This window comes from Desmodus rotundus, chromosome 3 (genome assembly GCF_022682495.2).
Source record: "Desmodus rotundus isolate HL8 chromosome 3, HLdesRot8A.1, whole genome shotgun sequence".
Lineage (NCBI taxonomy): Eukaryota > Metazoa > Chordata > Mammalia > Chiroptera > Phyllostomidae > Desmodus > Desmodus rotundus.
Window position 1 is genome coordinate 20,507,983 of NC_071389.1, and position 14,874 is coordinate 20,522,856.

Here is a 14,874-nt window from a genome sequence, read left to right on the forward strand (position 1 = left end):
AAAAGGTGGCACAGCCCGGGCAGCCGAATTATGGGCTTCCAAAGCCTGGACTCTGCGGAGTGGAGAAGTTGGTGTGACCCCCACACCTGACCTGACCAAAGCCTCAGGGTCTTATTTACTAGGTTAGCCATGTGTGGTCCCCCCAGATGAAGGGGGAAGGTGGAAAGGGGGCCTTACTTATTTTGCACACGGGCCCCTCACAGGGCCTCGTGCAGAAAAGGCTCAGGGCACGTTTGTTGGACAGATGACTTCGTGAGGACAGAACTGTGTGTTTCATCTTAAACTCTGTGCATCCCCTTCTGCACCTAATACCTAGCACAGGACTTACTATGCATCTATTTATTGTTCATTAATGTTTATTAAGCACCTATTATGTACCTGGTAGTGTGTTGGTGAACAAAATAGGCAAGGTCTTTTTTCAATGAACTTAACAGCCCAGGGGGAATACCATACAAAAAGCAATCACAAACACAGTTACAAATCAGGGTAAATGCCAAGGGGAAAAAACTGAGTACTGAGGTTTAAGAAATATTTTGGAGGTAAATTTAATAGGTTTGGGGCATAGATTTGATGGCCAACAGTGAGATGACAATGACTTGGGACTCTACTTAAACCATGGGGACACAAAGCGGGGGCAGTTGGGGGATTAATAAGGTCGGTTTGGATGTGTGGGGCTTGAGGTATCTGTGGGGTTTCTGCTTTAATCTTTCCCACCTCCAGCCAGCTTAATTGATTTGTTCAAAACTGCAAAATTGTGGCATGTAACAGAAACCTCCCTCAGTCAGCTCAGACAAAGCTGGCCTCCCGGTAGCGCGGTTGGAAAAGGGACAGGTGGGGGAATGCAGGGTAGAAGCGGGGAAGGGATATGATATGGAGACAATCAGCGCTCCCAACCTGCAGTGAGGACCGTGGCGGGCAGCCAGGGACAAGGGTATACAGGTTGCAGAGAGAGCCAGCCCCCTCCCCTCTCTGCACCGCGCCAGTGTACCCAGCCGCAGGCGCGGAACCAGGGGAAAGGGGGCTGCTCTGCGCGGGGAAATCCGACCAGCCCCGGCAGTCTCCGTTGTGTGACTCGCCAATCCAGCTGCGCTTGGTGGCTGCACCACGTGACCAGCCTCCCCTCATCTCCCACCCTCGGTCTTCTAGGGAAGACCGGCATCCCCGCGATCCCGCCTCCGCCACTCGTGTGAGCCAGCCTTCCGAAGGGCTCTCAGCGAATGGCCGGGATTCCGCCGCAGTCCTCTGCAGTGCGCGGGGAGGGGAGGGAAGGGGAGGCAAGTGAGTTGCAGCTGCAGCGCCCGCAGCATTTTGCGGCAAGGTCAAGCATACCCACTCCCAGGCAAGGCTGCCTCTGAATCCCTCCCTTGCCGTTCTCCCAGCCATTCCCAAGGCCTATGCCTCGCGTCCGGCTGCAGCATCCCTGGCCTTCTGGACCACTGACCTAGCCTCTCTCCTCACGCTTCCTGCGAGGACAGGGCTGGGGCAGAAGATGGGAAGGTTACAATCTATCCCTCCCCACGAGCTTCCCAGCTGCTTTTCTCACGCTGTGTTGCCGTGCTTTAAACCCCACACTGGCTCCCAGTGCCCCATGACAGCATTAGTGTATTTCATAACCAAGTCCCACCTTAACCCTTTCCAGTCCCACCACCCCCTTGCACCAGCAATCCAGTCCCTCTGGACCCCTTACCCTTCCAAGAACAGCCATCGCTTGCTACCTTAAGTGATTACTCTTTTTTAAAATCCTCACCCGTGGACATGCTTATTGATTTTAGAGAGAGGGAAAGGGAGGGAGAGAGAGAGGGAGAAAAACATCGATGGGAGAGAGAAACAGCCATGGGTTGCCTCTTCTAGGCCACCCGACCAGGATGATCAGATGGAACTTGGAACCTAGGCATGTGCCCTGACCAGGAATTGAACCCTCAACCTTTCAACCAGGGCTTAAGTGACTGCTCTTGCTGTACCTGCTGCCTAAGGTGCCATTTGTGAACTTAGCAAATTCATAGACCCAACTTTAAAATAATGCAACAGAGGGTGAAAACTGGCACTGAAATGTCTACTAGTAAAGGTCACAAAATTGAAAGCCTACAGGAGTCAAGCAGGAGAAGTAAATAAGGCCAATGGGTAGAGGCATAAAAGACAGGGACCCTACTCTGCACGCAGGCCGACATGCTCCTGGGGGGGGAATGTGGGTCCTATGATGCCAACTCCAGATTTTTCTGTGTAATCGCTCAATTTTCAAATGTTGATTTGATTTTTAAAACATTCCTGTAGGCCAGATGCAGGTCAGAAATCCTCAGGGCATAATCACCTCTCTCAGGGAAGAGGATGACTTTCATTGAAAAAATAACTCTGAAAAACTGTTCAAGGGGAAGGTGTGCCTTGGGGCTCTGAGAGGCATCTTTTGTGGAGGCAACAAGGAAGAGGATTCGGATTTGGATGTTTTAAGCTGCCAAGGACTGGACAATCTTACCGGAAACTGGAGGACTGGATTTGGGAAATGGGCAGAAAAGAGGGCTGGAGGCCGAGGGATGGGGGTAGGGAGGTTGGGGCCTGAGGGTTCAGGAAGCTAAGCAATGTGGCTCACCCACCAGCATCAACTACCATAAATGATAGCAAACATGTCTCCCCATCCTTGTATAGGGGTTTCATGAAGGCCTGAGAGGGGACCTCTAGTGCTTTGCCTTGCTGGGGGGTGGCGGGAACAGGGTAAGATAGGAAGGGAAGCCAACACCAAAATGGGATAATACCTGCAGTGGAGATGGAGAGCTCCTTAGGAAGTGATTATGGAGACAATAGCCAAACAAAGGCAGGTGTCCATTACCAGGAGACAGGAGATGGCCCAGGGCTGAGAGGCTGGGGGCCGTGTACAAACAGAAGAGCCAGCTGAGGCTGCATTGGGAACCAGGGTATTTTTAGTTCACCCTGAGGTTTTTTTGTAGCTATGATGTTATCTCCTTCTGTCCTCCATCCCTGGAAATCTTCAAAAAATTCTCCTGTCCACACTGAGGCTGCCCTGACTTTGTGAAAATGGGGTGTTTGTGAACATGGCTGAAGGGGCCAGATTTTACATTTGTGTTGGTGGAGTGCTGACCAAAGACAGTACAGTCTGGAGCAGAAGCTGAGCCAGGATTAACACAACCTCCCAGGAATACGCAGTAATCTTGGAGAGGGTTTTGAGAGAGTGCTTGGGCTCATCCTGAGACAGGATAGTGAGAAGATTGGAAAAGTCCTTGGCTAGTGGAACAGGAAAACTGAGACGGAGAGCTGAACACAGCGATTTACAGCCAGGTGCAGATGGTCACCAGGGCGGAAGGCCCAGTGCCTGGCAGGGGACAAAACCAGGAAAACAAGGGCCTCACCCCCAGGGTAACCTCTTCTCCTCTGGCCTTTTCTCCCTGGAGATAACATCCAGGCCTCAGTTGTGTTTCAGCTCCAGGTCCAGAAAAGCAACTAAACTGGGTGGGCGATGCCAGAACCAACTGCAGTGACTAGAGACCCCCTGCCCTGCCACTGACCGATCAGCAGACATGATGACCCTGAAAGGGCACACCTGGAGAACCGATGATGAGTCGTTCACTGAAATCCTCCCCTGACACCTCCCCTGAGGCTTTTACTTGCAAGAGACAGAGAAAAGCCTCAAGACCAAGGACCCATGCTCTTGCTCTCCTTCTGAGGAGCAGCCTGTGCCATTTCCTTTCCCTTCTTCCTCCCTCACTTCTTCCCCCACAGGCACGCATCTCCTAAACTCTAAGGCAATGGGCACCTGACCCCTTGTCCCAGGCTGATCCCCTGAACCTGTCCCCAGAGCCCCCTTTTCTCTGACCTCCCAGTGAGCCAAGGCAGCCCAGCCTGGGCTCTCCTGTTGCTTCCTCTATGCTAAGCCCTTTCTTGTTTCACTGTCCCCAGCTTTAATAAATGTTTCCTCATAGTCACCTGGACTCGCATTGTGAAATCTTTCCTCCATGGAGTCAAGAAGCCACACACTAGACAGCTGGCCCCAGGCAGACCCGCTCAGGCCCAGGCCCCCTCTCTGGTAACAATCCCACGATCTCAAGGGGTCAGGGGCCCCTGACTGACATCTGGGTTACAGTAAGAATTCACTTAGTGCTGACTTGTACCAAACACTGTGCTACACATGTGTTATCTCTATTATCCCCACAGTGATTGTACCAGAGAGGTACTATTATGATCCCCATTTTACAGATGAAGAAATTAAGGCCCAGAGAGGTGAAGTGACTTTGCCCCAAGCCACACAGATAGAAAACAGAGTCAAGCCACACAGATAGAAAACAGTGGGCTGGAACTGCTCTCCAGCTGATTGCCCCCAGCAGAAGAGACTGTCATCTTGTCTGGGGTTTTCGTAGACAGCACTTAGCGTGCAGAGCTATAGGTATTGGTTTGGCGTGCGCATCTGTTCTCCCCACTGAGTTATAAGAGGACAGGCCCCATGCCTCTGGCAAAGAACATTCTGAGCCATCCTAAATTAAATTACAGCAGGCCAGAGGGTAGCAGGAAGAGACAGAAAGGGGTTAAACGGTTAATAACTGCAGTGTAGAACCAACAAAAGACTGCTTGCATTGCTTAGTGTATATTGGAATTAAATGAATGTCCCCGTGGCTATTTTCCAGATTATCTAAAAAGAGAATAGTCAGGTGCCCTTGAACTCCAGGCGCCTCTGCTTCTTGTTTACCCTAGAGCTTCACAGACTCAGCTGTGGACTCTGCTGTGCCTGTCCCAGCACTAGCCCCGCTTGCCCCGCTTCACCTTCAGCCATCCCTTTTGTCTATAGCTCATGCAAATTCTTTCAGAATGGTTTGCCCCGTCTCCCCCCTACCTGATGTATGAAAATGCTTGCAGCTTTCCAGGACCATGGACATGTGTTCTGTCCTATCCAGACACACTACTGGTGGTTTGAACTCCATGCTCCAAGACCTGTCTTCTTTTTTTGCTAGCAATGGCCTAATAAACCCTTCCTTTAAAAACGCTTTCAACCGTGGACGTTTTTTAATACTACTAATTTTAAGTGCATGGCACACAGTGGGTGCTGGTAGGTGGTAAATCAATTACTTTAAGGAAAGGCAAAAGCAGTGCCCTCAAATCTCAGATCTTTGTGCCCTTGGGCAAGTCATTCACCCTCTCGGGCCTCAATTTCCTCATCTGTGAAAAGGTGATTATAAGACCTCTAGGCCTCACAGGATTATTGTGAGATTTCAGTGAGTCCAGGCCAGGGAATTTCTGTAAGTTGCCCTGCAGCCTGCAGCTGCTGTTACTATAAAGATAATAGTGATAACAGGGAATGAGGAAGGAACAGAGGAGAAAGCCAGGATCTGGAAATTCCACACTTAATTCAGACAGGAAATTCTCAGGAGACCCAGCCAGTTTCCAGTATACAAGACTACTGTCTTCATCCACTAATGATTGCTGGAACACCTACTATGTGCCAGAGCTTGATCGCATTTCATTCAAAACTCTGTAGAACAGACACCCAAATTATCTTTATTTTACAAGAGAGAAAAATGAGGTTAGAGAGATGATGTGACTTCTCCGAGGGAAACACAGCCAGAAAGTGGCAGATGCAGGATTCGAACTGAGATCTGTATAGTTCTCAAATCCTTGTGAAGGGGACCAAAGTTTGCCACCCCAAAATATGTCTTTTGGGATATTGACTTTCAGCTGGTTATTGAGAAATGAAAGACTCAGAAAGAAACTTGGATCCTCTCCCTAAACTGAGTGTGGCAGACAAGGAGAAATCTAGCAAAACCTGTTTCCTTCTGTGTCTCATTGTTCCTGGGTGGCCCAGCAAGAATTTGCTTATCACATGTTTGCTCTTTCCATCTACCTGTAAATTGCCTGCTTTCCCTTTCAAATCCCTGTCTCTGCCTTCCTCTTAGTCTTGATTGGCAGATAAATCTCAACTGTCCAGTGCATCCTGGGATCTCATTCCTATGGTACCCCCCCTATGTACATCCTTAATAAATGTTGGACATATTTCTGCTAATCTGTAATAGGACAAAAGCCCCCTTTTTAGGCCCTCTTTCCCAGAGCTGGCTGGACCCCACAAAGCATGACTGACCTTAATTGTTTTGTGAGCCTTTATCCTCAGGACTAGAAAATTACTGGAAGTGCCCTGAAGGCGCAGAGGCTCGGGGAACTTATGAAACAGGACACATCAAACCACAACGACCACCGGACCCCGCACCCAAAGATAACATTGAAACAGGTTGCAGCCCAGCTGAAACATCCTGCTCTGCTACCACCCCATTAACCAACTCAAAACTCCCAGCCCCGAGCCCTCAGAGCCGGTGCTGGTGCACGTCTCCGCACCTCGCCCTTCCCCGCCCTTGGGAAAGTGAAAATAAAACGTTTACTCTCTGTACTCCCTTCTCTCTGTGAATTTTCACAGCCCGCGTCACAGACCAACCACCCTAACAATCTGTCTCATGTTAATCTGATTGCTAGCCCAGCCAGAAGAATTTAGAATTTCAGCCCCATACCTGTTCTTTCTGTTTTCTCTCCCACAGCTTTTTAAGTCTTCTCTTTATTCACCGAAACATCAAGCATCGAGTAAGTGCTAGGTCTTCTGCAGGGGAAGTGGATATAAGACGCAGACTATCTAAGAGATTGTTTCAGGTCACGTTGGGGAGGCAGATAACTCAATGGACATTCACAATTCAGCACCATAAGCTTTCTGTTGGCAGAAGTGTGGGTGAAAGAAGAGTGGGTCATTGCCTTAGACTTCCCTTTCTCCTTGGTCTGGACCCCTGAGGGTCCAGACAAGTTTGACATTGCAATCTTGTCAAGTTCCCTTTAAGCCCCCTACCATAAAATGAAGGAAAAGATACACCCTCACCCCTCCTGTCTGGGGTATTGCCGTGGGGACCAAACCAGAACCAACAATCCTCTCCGAGAGAATCCCTCCCAACCAGCCTCTCCTCTCCCTGTCTCTCTCTCTGTCTCTGACACACACACGCGCACACACACACACACACACACACACACACACACACACACTCTTGATGACCAGAGATGGGTGATGGGTTAATGCTGGTCCAGCCGGTTTATCCATCCTTCCGCAGGCCCTGCTTGGGTGGTCTCTGGCATTCGTGGCCTCTGCCCCACAGCCAAGACCAAAGGAAATTTGCATTTAATATCCTGTTACACATGCATTAAAGAGAAATCAGGAAGGAAAGTCACCCAACTGTCAATAGTGATTATCTCTGGGTGATGACATTATCTGTAATCTCTGTTTTCTTCTTCTAACTTTTGCACTTAAATTTTTTTTTATACCATGAACATATTACTTTTACAAAGAGTAAAAATATGAATAAAATTACCCTCTACTTTAACAATTATTGGTGGCCTCACAGATGTGGGAGAAGGTCTGTTAGAAGCACTCTCAGAAGGGGCTTTGTCCTGGGCACAGCTGGCTCTGGCAAAGACAGCGCACGGGAGGGGTGAGGAAGTGAGAGGTCATCGAGGATTGAAAACAAGAGCCACGGTTCCTGAGAGCCTGATCTGAGCCTAGGTTCTTCCTAGCCCTTGATGTGCATATTTCAGTTAACAACAAAAACCGGTTTAGGAGATAAGCTGTTATTTCACAGCTGAGAAAACCAAGGATCCATTTTATAGGAAAAAAAAGCAAGACCCAAAGACGTTCCATTACTTGCCCAGGGACACACAGCTAGAAAGATAGGGAGAGGATTTAAATCCAGATCTGTTGTTTACCTTGTGGACCTAGAGGCCATTCCAACCCCTCTCAGTTAAATGTGCTTACATTTTCCCAGCTCTCCACAAACACACCCATCCACATACTAGTTCCATGCAGAGAACCAGGTGAAGTGAAGGTCAGTGTCCCACTTTCCAAGTGAGAAAAGCAAGGCTAGGGAGGGGACTTGTTCAGTGTAGTCACTGAGAAGTGGTAGTACTCCCAGAATCCAGGCCTTCTTTCTCTCTTCCAGCAGCAACCCTCCTCCTTCCGCCACCTTCTGCCAATTGCTCAGGCTTCCTTCTCGAAACAAATGACTCAAGGTAAATTGCTGGCTGACTTCCTCTTTCTCATAAGAAGGGAAGTCTGTGTTGTTTGCAGTTGTGGGAGAACAATTTCAGGTCAGTTGCAAAGTGGCTGGGGCCACATAAAAGAGTGGGTCGTCCAGGGAGCAGCGCAACCCCAGCTATTCAGAGGCACCTGCGTTTTTCCTTCCTGGGAGTTACATCACTGTGTCTGCTCAGTCGGGCTTGAAGTCCTGCCCCCAAAGAGCTGCCTGAACTATTATGGAATATAGAAAAATGAGCCCCGAAGGAGAGAGGGGATGATGATGATGATACATTTATGGTGCATTAACCTCTGGACTAGGCACGGTGTTAAGTGGCTGGCACATGTGAACTCACCGGTGCTTCATAACAGCCCTAGGAAGAAGATTCTACAGCTTCGGAGCCAAATAAATTTATATGCGAATCACAGCCATGCCGCCTTCCAGTTGTGTGACCTTGGGAAAGTTATTTACACTCATTCAACAAATATTTTTGAGCACCTGCTCTGTGCCACACACTGTTCGGTGAACAGAACAAAGATCGTTGCTCCTGTGGTTTTACAAGGAGAAGCAGACAAATCGTAAAGCCTCACTGAGAAGGCGATGTTTATACAGAGCCCTGAGGAGATGATGGACTTAGCAGTAGGTAACTGGGGGAAATCTTTTCTAAGCAGAAGGAACAGCCAGTGCAAGGGCCCCAGGGTGCCTGGTGGTTTCAAAGAACAGCACGGAGGCCAGTGGGGCCGGTTCAGAGAAGGAGACAGGAAAAGAGTCCTCCCTGCCCCACACTGCCCCAGTCATTCTTTCTCCTACCACGCTTTGTGCGCCCTTCATCGGCCTGATCAAAATTTGTGAATATTTTATCTATTCGGGTGTTTGCTTATTTCTTATTTGTTTCCTCCACTATCCCTAAGCTTCTTATAGGCAGAAGCTACATGAGTCTTGTTCAGTGCTGATCACAGAGGACATAGGAAATGCTTAATATTAGTTGATGAGTGAATTAAATCCATTCATCCATCCGTATAATCATATTTATGATAGAACCTCCCCATCCCATGTAACACTATTTCTCAGGTAGTTAGCACATTCTGAGTGCCAGCTCAGCATAATAAAAAACATAAGGCTGTAGTTAAGAGAACAGGTTCTGGAGCCATACTGCAGGGCCAGTCCTGTTCTTCTACTTACTAGGTGCGTCATCTCAGGCAATTTAAGGGAAAAAAAAAAACCCAAACCCTCTCTGTGCCTCAGTTTCCAAATCCACAAACTGGCATCATAACAGTATCGCTCTCCAAGGCTGTAAGCACCCAGAGCAGTGCCAGGTGTATAGTGTAGTGCTTATACGTGTGCTGGTAATTAGGTTTTCCCTCTGCAGCTCGGTCACAGGAGCCAGGACTCTTGCTTCTTTCCTCTTACACCAGATTCTAAAAGGGAAGTGAGAAGGGCAAGGGGTGCCATGGAGGAAGTGAGCCCGCAGAGCATTCCTGGTGCGTGCTGCCCCGTCTATGCTGAGTGCTGGCAGCTGGGGGAAGTGTGGCGGGGGCGGGGCATGGGCAGGAGGGACTCTAGGGGCTCTCCTGGAGTAGCGTTCTGGGGACAGTGTTTTTGCTGTGTAGCCTCCCAGCCTGATTCTCTAGCCTTTTTTGCTAGGCGACTTAGAGTGAACTCTTGTTTACAACTGAGGAAGCTAACGGGTGCAGCTATCAACACAGGCATATCGCAGAGATATCACAGGCTCCGTTGCAGAGCACGACAATAAAGCTAGTCGGAAACTTTTTGCTGGTAGAGGGTCTTGCCTTCAATTTGTAAAAAACTCAACATCTTCTGTAAAGCACAATAAAGTGAAGCGCAATGAAATGATGCCTGCCTGTTCTGAGCACCTACCCTAGTTCTGTGCTTGGTATTTTACACCGCATGGTTCTATGCCTCATTATTTCATTTGTTCCTTATTCAGACCTGAGAGGTAGGTATAATTAACCCCGTCTTACAGATGATGGAAGCAACTCAGACAGGTGGAGTGACTTGACTAAGGTCACATAGCCAATGAGTGGCAGAGCCAGGGTTCAGGCCAAGGTGTGACTCCAAATTGCTCTCTTAAGATGCCTGTCCATGGTGACTGAAAGGCTCTGGCAGGCTTTTCTCCTCCAGCACTTGTTGCTGTGTCTGACAACAGCCCACGGCTTAGCTCTTCCTGGAGGGAAGAATCACATGAGTCTGTTCCCTAAGCCAGAAAGATCAATGATCTGAGCTGCCCGGGAGGAGCTCTGAGACCCAGGGGGGAACAGACTGTGCCTTGCCTGGCTCAGCACTTCCACAAGAGAAGCCCTCCTTCCTATTGCCCCTTAAGCCAGAGACATTTTCTCTCTGAGGTCGGAGGCCGACTGTCACTGGGTGGCCTGATTCCCATGGAAATGTGGAGATAGAAAACATGTGGGGCTGCTGCGGTTGCCAGGCAACAACCAGCTAGTTGCTCATTTGACAGAGTCCAGGAGGCTGCCTGATGTCAGAGATTCTTGGACCTGAGGCCTGGAGACCCCGACTCTGGTTCTGATTTGCTGAGTGATCTTGGGCAAGTCCCTGCCCCTTCCTGGGACTCATTTACCATCCCTTGTATAAAAAGCAGTCAGACTGTGTAAGTTGCAAAATGAGTGGATACCCGATAGTCAGAATCACAGTGATGGTGTGGCAGGGCCAGAGACCCGAGGGTTGGTCATGGGTGAGGGAAGATTCGTCGTCCTCCTCTCCATCCTGCCCAGCCTGCCCTGGCCCCAGTTAACAGCTGCGGGCAGGGACATTTTGTTTCCCACCCTGAGCTAATTCGGACCGCCCAGACTCCATCCCAGGCCTGCTCTCGAAGCTCAGTGTAACCCACTAACGTACTGCAGCCACGGTCTTCCCAGCAGATTCTTTCCTATGGGGAGTTTCCTCAGTTCCTGCCAAAATGAAGCTACGCCGCTCTGGGTGTTTCCCTGAACACCCATCAGAGGCCCTTCTGAGGCTGTTTGTAGAGCTGCACTGATGGCAAACCCTGAGGGCGTGCGTTTCACAGCCATCGGCCGGCCGAGTCAACACATTCCATTCCACCACCATTACAAAAAATGACGGTAGTTGCCTTTGGCTGGGCTTGGCGTAGCAAAGCTGCTTTATGTATGTGATCTCGTCTAATCTTCATACAATCTAATCCAGAGGAATGGGACAAAAGCCCCTGGTTTACAAATGGGAAAATGGAACTTCCGAGGGGTAAAATGATTTGCCCAAGAACCCAGGAAATGGTGGGGTCAGGACTCACATTCAGCTAGTGCCACAGCCTGGGGTTTCAAACTGCTATAGGGTGCTATTTTCCCAAGTCCAGAACTGCGTCAGAGCTGGAAGGGCTCAGCCTCCGTCACTTTACAGATGGATATATCAAGGCCCAGAGAGAAGTGAGTGGCCTGAAGTCACACAGCAAGTCATTGTGACAGCAGATTCTAGCACCATTGCCCTGAAAACCTCAGCATACATTCCAGGAAACAAAAAGTGTCCTAGGCATAAACAAGAAACTGTCATAAGAAATCCCCAGCATTTACTAGGAAGTGGAACCAGGTGCACAAACAAGGATCTTCTGGAGGTCTCTGGGTTAACACAGAGTCCCAGCGGTCCCCTGGGCAGCAGTGGGGCTTCGAGAGTCACTCGCTTAGGCCTCCAGAGGAGGCCTCGACTCCGGATGCTCGCTGAGATGGTTTGCGTGCCCAGGATTTTCTCCTCCATGGTCACCTTGCCCGGTTCATGCCCACCTGCGCCTCAGGTAACAGTTCAATATCACTTCCTCCGGGAAGGCCTCTGCGAGACCCAGCGTTCCTCCAACCAGAGTCCGGTGGGTCTGGCCCTTTTCCGTAACAGCACTGACCACAGTTTGCCCTGTGGGCTCTCGTCACAGGCACACTTAACTAACATCAACTTGAGAATTAGCCTTCCAACCACTGGCCTCCAAAGATGCGACTCCAGAATTTGGTGTTGTCCTCAAACAAACAAACTAACCTTTTAACATGCACTAAGACGACAGATGCTTCACATAAAAGCAGGTCGGGATCACCCCGGCAGCTGCCAGAGCATTCCCGAATTCTCGGCCCAACATCGGTGCACCCCTAGAGATGGGGTCTTTTCCTCAAAGGCAGGGCAGCTTCAGTGTCCAAGTATCTTAAGATAGTCTTTTCTTTTAAAAAAAATAAGTTTACTTAGTTATTTATTTTTCGAGAGAGGGGAAGGGATGGAGAAAAAGAGGGAGACAAACAGTGATGTGAGACAGAAACATCAGTTGGCTGCCTCTCCCACGCCCCCAACCAGGGACCTGGGCTGCAACCCAGGCATGTGCCCTTATTGGGAATCGAACTAGTAACCTTTTGGTTCACTGGCTGGCGCTGAATCTACTGAGCCACACCAGCCAGGGCAAGATAGTCTTTCTCTGAGTTAATTCCTTCAGCCTAGTTCTCAGACCTAAGCATGCAAAAGAACTATTGTGCATCAGAAGTAATTTAAAGACTTTCAAGTGTAATTTTGAATGATAGGCCCTTTCCAGCTGAGTGCTGGAGTTAGAGCTGAACTTCCTTCAGAGAAGGAAAACCCTCCCCATAATTATAAACGTGGAGAAGTATTGAATTTCTGACCCCTCCTCCCCAGAAGCTCCATGAGGATCTGTTTGGCTCATCTCTGCGTATCCCCACCCAGCACCATGCTGGGCATAGACAGAGCAGGTACTCAGTCAATGTTAATTAAGGGAATAAATCACATTTGCTTACTTGTGGAAATAAGACCAGAAGTGATCCATGTGGGTGTAGGTGGCTACAGGTGCTCTTACTCTTCAAGGCGGAAGCCACTAATGCATCCGTATGCGTCTGCTCTCCTGAATACACAAGGCCAGAAGCAGTGTGAGTGTGAATGTGTGTGTATTTTATTTCTCACACACTAATGTGATGGCCAGAGGCAGTTTTCTATTTTTGGCAGTTATACTCCTATCAGTTTCCTATAGCATCTGTAACAAATTACCATAAACTTAGTGGTTTAAAACAAGACAACTTTATTATCTCATGGTTGGAAGTCACAAGTCCCAAATGCATCTTCAGGGGCTAAAATCAAGAGGTTGACAGGCTTGCTTGCATTTCTTCTGGAAATTCTAGGGAGGGATTGGTTTCCTTGACTTTTCAGCTTCTATAGTTGCACCCCTTGTGACCTTTCCTCCAAGTTCAAAGCCAGCAACATAGCATCTTCAAATTTCTCTCTGCTTCTGTCTTCACACATTGCCTTCTCTCTTAAAAGGACCCTTGTGATTACGTCGGGCCCACTCTGATAATCCAGGATGATTTCCCCATTTTAAGGTATTCAATCTAATCACATCTGTAAAATCTCTTTCGTACAAGGTAGCCTTCATACGGTCTGGGGATTAGGACCTGATATCTTTGCCTGGGCGTTATTCAGCCTACCTTGCTCCAGTGAGCAAGGTGCTCAGTATGTTTGGTGAATTGCATGATAAGAAAGATTTCTCTCTCAGCAGAAAGCCCCACAACATGAGAGCCTGAAATTGCAAGAGCTGAGAAGTACTGGGCATAATATAACGCAGAGCTCCTCCCAACACGGTGGCGGTGGTGGGAGCTGAGTCATTGCTCCCTTGACAACCCCCCCCCCCATGCATTGCCCTTTCTCTGCCCCTGGAATCACTCCTGCTGCAGCCTCTTCGAGGGATCAACATTTTTGTTCCTATTTTATATCTTGAAGAAACAATTTACATGTTTGTTGCCAAACACAAAAACCTTGATTTCTATATATCGGTTAATTGAAAATAAAAACTGATTGTTTGGGTTATGCACGAACTTTGGAGTCAGAAAGACCTGGATTCATACCGAGGCTCTGCAGGGTACTAGACGTAAACAATCATTTCACCTCTGTGAGGTGCCCCAGGTGATGCTTTGTTTTGTTTGCTTTTTGATCTATAAAATGGAAATAATGACAGAACCTCTCTCTTACGGTGGTTGTGATTAATAAATGAGACAATGTCCATTGTAGTTGTCAAAAAGTGTGGTTCCCAGGCCAGCTGCATTAGTATCACCTGTGAATTAGCCCGACTCCTGACATCCTGAATCAGAGACTCTCAGGGTGGCGCCCAGTGATCCATCTTGCAACGAGCCTTTCAGAGGGTTCTGGAGTAGCTCAAGTTGGAAAGCCATTGATACATACATCAGGTTCTTTATGCTTAGCATCGTATATATAAACCACAATTTGAGACCACAATGTACATATATTATCTTATTTATTTGTCACAACCAGCTTAAGATATATATATATATGCACATATATAGTATGTATAGCATAATGTAATTATATAACACCACGTATTATGTATAATAGTTAACATAATATAATTATATATTATATACCATAATATAGTATGCATAAAGAGCCTGGCACACAATAAGCACTCAACAAACGACTCTCATTACTGTTATCGCCATTGTTTACTCCTGATACTTCTAGCACGTTCCCTTTGAGATGTTGAGTTGGGTGTGTATCTCTCCTCCCATCATATCCTTTAAACACTGTACGTGTTAGGGTGGTGTCCTATTACAATCTATTATCTACAAAACTGCTGCTTAATGAGCAGTTTTTGGTCTCCCAGCTTCTCCTTGCTCACTATTTCTCCAGGCAGGTCACACCCCCTGGCCAAACCCTGCCCATACCTGCATGCCGACCGTGCATGCACTGTGAAGACCTCCACCCAGGGAGCTCTTCTGCAAGGCCCCTCAGCTGTGCCTAGGTCTCTCCCCAGCTGCAGGGCAGCTCTCCAGCATGCCTGAGCCTCAGATGAGGTCAGATCAGC